This window comes from Salvia splendens, chromosome 5 (genome assembly GCF_004379255.2).
Source record: "Salvia splendens isolate huo1 chromosome 5, SspV2, whole genome shotgun sequence".
Taxonomy (NCBI): Eukaryota; Viridiplantae; Streptophyta; class Magnoliopsida; order Lamiales; family Lamiaceae; genus Salvia; species Salvia splendens.
In genome coordinates this window covers 42,775,758-42,783,423 of record NC_056036.1, presented here as the reverse complement: position 1 = coordinate 42,783,423, position 7,666 = coordinate 42,775,758, and positions in this window count along the sequence as shown.

Sequence of the window (7,666 nt, the reverse complement as noted above, 5' to 3'; positions counted from 1 at the left end):
TCACAGCACCTGCTGCAGCAGCAGCAATGGGGCTCTATTTCTTTGGAAAAAACATCTCCAACACCAATGTACCTAATTTATTTTGTTGTTTTTTTCAATAATATTGGAATTTGTTGAAGTTTTGTGTTTTGTAGGATGGTGAGGATGGAGGAATGGCCGGAATGACGGCGCCCAAGGACGAGGAAAATGGGAGGATCGAGAAAAAGTCGACGGGGGCGGTGGTGCCGAAGTTGGCTCCACAGTTTGATGGTTTGCATTGCTTCGAGACGATTGTTCGACGTTAGACTATTCTCATCCGTGAGCTTTATTCAACCCTATCTAATTTAATTATTTGATAAATTATTTAATATATAACCATGAACTCAATATAATTTCTACTCAATATACGATATATAATTAATTTTTATGTATTAAAAAAACTATAGTATCACCGTTCCAAACTTTATTCTCTCTTGTTTATAATATCTATTTGATTCACTAAATATCAATTTTTTTTTAATTCACGTACCAAAATTAAATGCATCACTTAAATAGGGTGGAAGTGAATATACATTATTTTATATTTGATATTTATAGTAAAAAAATATTAAATATTACCATGCGCATAAAATTGAAGTATAAATTAAAAATTTATACAACATAAAATAAATGTTGTAAAATACAAATTTGTAATAGTTCTACTTGTTTTTTTTAAAATATTGTTTCTACAATGTCTATTTATTTTTATTTTATCCACTAATATCTAGTTGAATATAAAATGCCCACTTAAAAGGTTATACATGGCATTTTTTAAATAAAATCCACTTAACTTTGACCTAGTGACTTCAAAATCGTTAAGTAATTATTTTTTTTAATACCCAACCTTCTATAGTTTTTGAAGTATTAATATATTTGTTGACATTTTGCAGGTATAGTCCTAGTTGCTTCTTCAATTTCCAAATTGCTATAATTTTATCAATGGAGGTTATATAGTTTTGGCAAATGATGTTTGTGTAGGAAACCCAATATCTATTGTATGATGAGGTTGTTTTTTAAGCACATTGATATTTTTGTAGGTGATGTTTATTCCTGTTGATTCACTTCAACATAGTCCATGTGACTCTTTTTAGTGCTACGGAATAAAAACATTTGTTTACTATCTGCTTCTTCTCATCATCTAACAATCTTTGAAATAGTTTTTGTTGGAAAAATATATTTTCTTAATTTTTTGGGACTTGTTTTCCGGCTTTATTATAACATCGAAAACAGATGCACGAACGCTTGAACTTCGGACTTGACTATAGCTTTGGGTTTTATTTTATTTCAATTATAATTTTGGTGTGTTTAGAACAAATGTAGAGTGATAGTGTAATTTTAGCTAAGACACTAAAAAAAGGATAAGAATTAAGAATAAAAATTATTTCATCATTGCATATCATGAGACCATTTCAAGTTCTTGATGTTTTCCCTCATGATTATTTCATTATAATCATGTGTTGTTAACTAGACTTAATTTCTTTGACCCATGTGTTATTTCCTCTTTCAAACCAGCAACCAAAAAATATTAACAAGTCCAATGATCAACGTAACATATTCCCCTATCTTTCTCTTTGAATAGAGGCAAAAGATCCAAGAATGTAGGGTTTTAGGCATAAAGATGAAAAGGCTACCTCAAAATTTAGGCATAAACGAATGTTTGGGTGAGAAAGTGGGGCAAAATTTGTCTATATCTTCAACTCCCACCTCAATTGGATAATCCATGCTTTAAAATTATTCTCAAACGATGTAAATGGATATGCGCCAAATGAGCTGTAATAATGGAGTGCTCATTTCAATTGGAAGAAGAAGGCAGAAGAAGGAAGCTCGGCTTTGAGCTGGAACTAGCCGAGAAGGGAGTTCGGTTTTTGAGCCGAGAAGGGAGTTCGGTTTTGAGCCGAGAAGGGAGTTCGGTCTTGAGCCGAGAAGGAAGAAGCAACCTAGAGAAACTAGCCGTTGGAGCAGCAGTTAGTTAGCTGAGATGTAGCGGTTATTCTTCTTGTTTTCTTGATTCTTGTTGTAGTTAGTTAGTAGCAGTTGCTACTTGATTGTAGAGCTTTAAATAGCTCATAAACCGTGTATGTAGTTAGTAGTTTTGATCAATAAAGAGTTTTCCAGTTTCTCTCCAAGATTATCATCTTCAATACTCAAAGTGTGAGTGTGTGTGTGTTTCTGCATTGTGTGATCTCATACAACAGTGAGTGTGTGTGTGATCTTCTTGAGTGTGTGAAAGCCTTGTGTGGGTAAATCCCAACAAGTGGCGCCGTCTGTGGGAATGGATATTGAAGCTGATTTGCAGAGGATCAAACGGTTTCAGAGATGGCAGCAAGGCTTGATGCAGAAAAGTTCACAGGCAAGAATGATTATAGCCTGTGGAAGATGAAGATGAAGGCGGTTTTGATTCAACAAGGCTTGGCCGCAGTTCTTGCAAAACCAGAGGAGAAAGGAAAGGCTCCAGTGCTTGATGATAAAGCTCAGGCAAAGATGGAGGAGATGCAGCTCAAGGCACATTCTGCAGTGATTCTGTGCCTTGGAGATAAGGTCTTGAGGGATGTTCAAGAAGCCAAGACTGCGGTGGAGATCTTGGACAAGTTGGATGAAGTTTACTTGGCCAAATCCTTGGCTAACCGGCTGTATCTCAAGAAGAGGCTGTATGCCTATAGTTTTTCTGGAGATAGGTCCATCATTGAGCAGCTAGAGGAGTTCAACAAGATCATTGATGACCTGAGATCTGTTGATGTCAAGATTTCAGATGAGGATAAGGCCATTCTCACATTGAATGCCTTGCCTAGCTCGTATGACCAGTTAAGTGATGCAATTATCTATGGAAGAGATAAACCTATCACCTATGCAGAAGTCTATTCAGCCTTGATGGCCAAAGAACTCCAGAAGACAGCCAACAGAGGCTCTGCAAGCTCCAATGTTCAAGCTGCAGAGGCCTTGAATGTGAAGAAATTCAAGAGGCAGAACTTCAAGAAGAAGTTTGAGGGCCCTAAACCCTCAAGTTCTGATGCTCAGAAGGAAACCAGAGCTTGCTATTGGTGCAAGAAACCTGGACATTTGAAGAAAGATTGTCATGCATGGAAGAGAAAGATGGCCTCTGAGGGACACAACCAATCTGATTGTGTGGAGAGTGCTGATCCCCCGGCTCAACTTATGAATATTAGTGACAGTGGGGTCAGTCACAGGTGGATAATGGACTCGGGGTGCAGCTTCCATATGTGCCCCAATAGAAGCTGGTTTCATGATCTTCAAGAAGCATCGGGTACGGTTGTTCTTGGAAATAATCATACTTGTCAGATAAAAGGGATAGGGAAGGTGAAGCTAAGCCTACAAGATGGCTCTGTGAAGATCCTGACTGGGGTGAGGTATATTCCAGAAGTGAAGAGGAACCTCATCTCATTGGGAATGCTGGAGCAGAGGGGGTTCACTATATTAATGAGTCAAGGAAAATTGTTTGTGAAATCTGGAGATGCAGTGATGATGGAGGCTGACAGAGAGCATATTCTCTATTATTTGAAGGCTAAGGCTGTTGATGGAGAAAGCAATGCTGTGTCAGATGATTCCCTAATGCTATGGCACAAGAGGCTGGGCCATCCAGCAGAAGGAAGCTTGAAAGAACTCATCAAGAAGGGCCTGATCTCTGGAGATTTCAACAAGATGGACCCCTGTGAGCAGTGTATACTTGGAAAAGCAAAGAAGACACCCTATCCTACAGGTATTCACTCTTCTACAGCCCCTTTAGACTACATACATAGTGATCTTTGGGGGCCTTCACCGGTGTGTTCAATTGGTGGAGGAAAGTATTATCTAGCTATCATTGATGACTATACAAGGAAGTTGTGGGTATATATTCTTAAGGAAAAATCTGAAACACTCACTAAGTTCAAGATATGGTGTAAGGAGGTGGAGCTAGAGAAAGGAAGGAGTGTTAAATGTTTAAGAACTGACAATGGCTTGGAATTCTTGTCTGCTGAATTTGATATATTTTGCAAAGAGAAGGGTATGAAGAGGCACCGTACTGTTCCTGGTAATCCCCAGCAAAATGGTGTTGTGGAGAGGATGAATAGGACTATCCTAGAGAGGGTGAGGTGCCTGCTTCTTGGTTCTGGTTTGAGCAGCAGGTTCTGGGGAGAGGCGGTGTATACAGCAGCCTATCTCATCAATAAATGCCCATCTACTGCCCTGAAATCTGAAACTCCTGATTACATGTGGTATGGAGCTCATAGTGACTACTCAAAATACAAGGTGTTTGGGTGTGCAGCCTATGCTCATGCTAGGCAAAGTAAGCTTGAAGCTAGGGCTCTGAAATGTATCTTGCTGGGATATCAGAGGGGTGTTAAGGGGTATAGGCTCTGGTGTATTGAGCCTGGTAGGCAGAAGGTGGTGGTGAGTAGGGATGTGGTGTTCTTGGAGGATCAGATGCCCTACTTGAAAGATAAGCTGGACTCCAGTGACTCCAGTGAAGTTGAGAGTGATTTCTTCAAGGTGGAGCCTATGGGAGTTGGCCTAGGAGCAGGTGGAGTCACTGACTCAGAAAATGAACCTGATCCAGAGGGTGATGGTGCTCCAGCTCAAGGTAGAAGAAATGATGAGCCCACAGCAGATCCTACCAGAGAGTACCAGATTGCAAGAGATAGGGGAAGGAGAAATGCAAAGCCTCCCGAGAAATTTGCAGATATGGTCTATTATGCACTTTGTGCTGCTGAGAGTATTGATATTGCTGATCCTCTCACCTATAAAGAGGCCATGAGAAGCAAAGACAGAGAGAGATGGATAGAGGCCATGAATGAAGAAATAGAGTCTTTACTCAAGAACAAAACCTGGATTTTGGTGGACAAATCCAAGCTGAATACAGATGGAAAGGAGAGGAAGCTGATCAGTTGCAAGTGGTTGTTTAAAAAGAAGGTAGAGACCACTGATAAAGACAGAATCAGGTTCAAAGCAAGGCTGGTGGCAAGGGGATTTACACAGCAAGAAGGAGTTGACTTCAATGAGGTGTTTGCTCCGGTTGTTAAGCACACTTCTATTAGGATTTTGTTGGCTGTGGTGAATCAGCTAGATTGGGAATTGCAGCAGCTTGATGTGAAGACTGCCTTCCTAAATGGAGACCTAGAGGAGACTATCTTCATGGATCAGCCAGAGGGCTATGTGAAGAGTGGTGAAGAAAGCAAGGTGTGCTTGCTACAAAAGAGTCTTTATGGTCTTAAGCAAAGTCCTAGACAGTGGAACAAGAAGTTTGATGCACAAATGAAGAAGATTGGCTTCATTAGATCAGAGTTTGATGATTGCATCTACATCAAGAGGAAGGGCAAAACACCTATTGCCTATCTATTGCTCTATGTGGATGATATGCTACTTGCAGGACCTTCTATGACAGAAATTCAGCAAGTCAAGGAGGATTTGAAGTCTAGCTTTGAAATGAAGGATCTAGGAGAGTCAAGGAAGATCCTAGGCATACACATTCAGAGAGACAGAGGCTGCAAGAAGCTGTGGATGCTTCAAACTGGCTATATTGAGAAAGTTTTGCAGAGATTCAAAATGGAAAATGCAAAAGCTGCATCAACTCCTCTGTCCCAGAGTTTTAAGCTTTCAAAGGAGCAGGCCCCTAAATCTAAGCAAGAGGCTGAGGAGATGGAGTCTATTCCTTATGCTAGTGTGGTTGGAAGTGTTATGTATACTATGATCTGTACCAGACCAGATCTGGCACATGCTATCTCAGTGACTAGCAGATACATGGCTGACCCGGGGAAGGAGCATTGGAATGCTCTTAAGTGGATATTGAGGTACATGAAGTCAACCAGTGGCTGGGGAATTGTCTTCAATGGCTGGGAAGGTGAATCTGAGGAGGTTGTGCAGGGCTATTGTGATGCAGACTATGCTGCAAACCTGGACAACAGAAAGTCCCAAACAGGTTATCTTTTCACCATGTTTGGAACTGTAATCAGCTGGAAATCAGGTTTGCAAAGTGTTGTTGCTCTCTCAACAACAGAATCAGAGTATATAGCTCTCACTGCAGCTGTACAGGAGAGCTTTTGGATTCAGGGAGTGATTTCTGACTTTGGTTTTGACCAAAAGACAATGGTGATTCATTGTGACAGCAGCTCAGCTATGTGCTTGGCTAAACATCCGGGTTTTCATGAAAGGAGCAAGCACATAGACATAAAGTTGCATTTTATTAGAGATGAGATTGAGAAGGGGAGAGTGAAGGTGATTAAGATTAACACCTTGCACAATCCGGCTGACATGCTAACAAAGTCTCTAGGTAGAGACAAGTTTGATCATTGCAAGAAGTTGATCAATGTTTGTGCAAGAACTGAGATGAGCCCTCAGGTGGAGATGAGCTAATCTAATTTTTGTAAATTACTCCACCGATATTTAAAAATAGAGGCATTAGGATGATGTGTATTTTAATACAAAATTAATAAAATATAAAAAAGGTTAAATAGTCGAAATAGTATTAATAGATATTGAAATCCGCGTCATTTGTAGTGTAATATATGAATATTCAGAATTATTTTTGAAACCATGTTAGAGCAAGTCAAAACCACTTTGTGCGAAATTTTGATACACATGTTAGTCTTAGTGAATGACCCGTATTATTTTTATGGTCTGGAAAAATCCGTCTTAAACTTATGTTTCAGCCTAGAAATTTAATCTCATCATTTTGATTGGTTAGACTTACAACTTGAAATTCAACCTAGATAATGAGATGAAAGTACAATGTTTCCATCCATCTTTCTCACTCTTTATTTGTGTAGATATATTGTTAATGTTATTTTAGCTATATAAAAGTTAACATGGTATTCTTTTGTGTTGTACTACATAAACTAAAGATGATGTAAACTTTAGGCTATGTTACTAATCATAGCTAGTACAAACCATGATACATATCATGATTGTTAGAGCATCCACAATGGCGCTCACCTCGGCGGACGTCCGGCCGACGTGCTGGAGTTCCGCGCGGGACGTCCGCCATTGTACAACGGTGACGCGGATACGGACGTCCGTTGCGGACACCGGAGTTCCGCGGCGTTCTCGGGACGTCCGTCGCGACGTCCTTGCGGACATCCGCCATTGCGTTGACTCCACAGACGTCTGCGTGGACGTCCCGATTATTTTATTATTTTTTTATTATTGTGGGAAATATCCGCCACTGGGCAATAGGATGACCTTATGACGTGACAATGCAGTGGGAAGTCCTTATGACGTAGCAGAAGGTGTTTTTGGAATGTCCGCCAAGACATCCGCACCACTATGGATGCGCTTAGCTTACCTAATCGAAATTTGGATTATCTATCCAACGAACTTCGAAGAGAAGATAAAATTTGTAGCTTAAGGTTATAAACATTTTACATTGTTCAACGAAATGTAAACTTAATACAGATTTTGATTGATGAAAGACAACCTGTACTAATTAAACATTTCTCCTTCGTCAAATAGATCGAGCGTTCTAGTTATTGTGGGACAAATATTATTGAAATTTTTTATAAAAAAATCTTTGGTCCTTGTGTCCATGTGTCAAGGTCTTATCCACAAGACACAAAAAATATCTACTATTTGGGGCCACATCAATATTTATAAATTGGGAAAATATGTATGAAATAAAATGTGAGCGAATATCATATTAGTAAATAAAACGGGGGTAAAA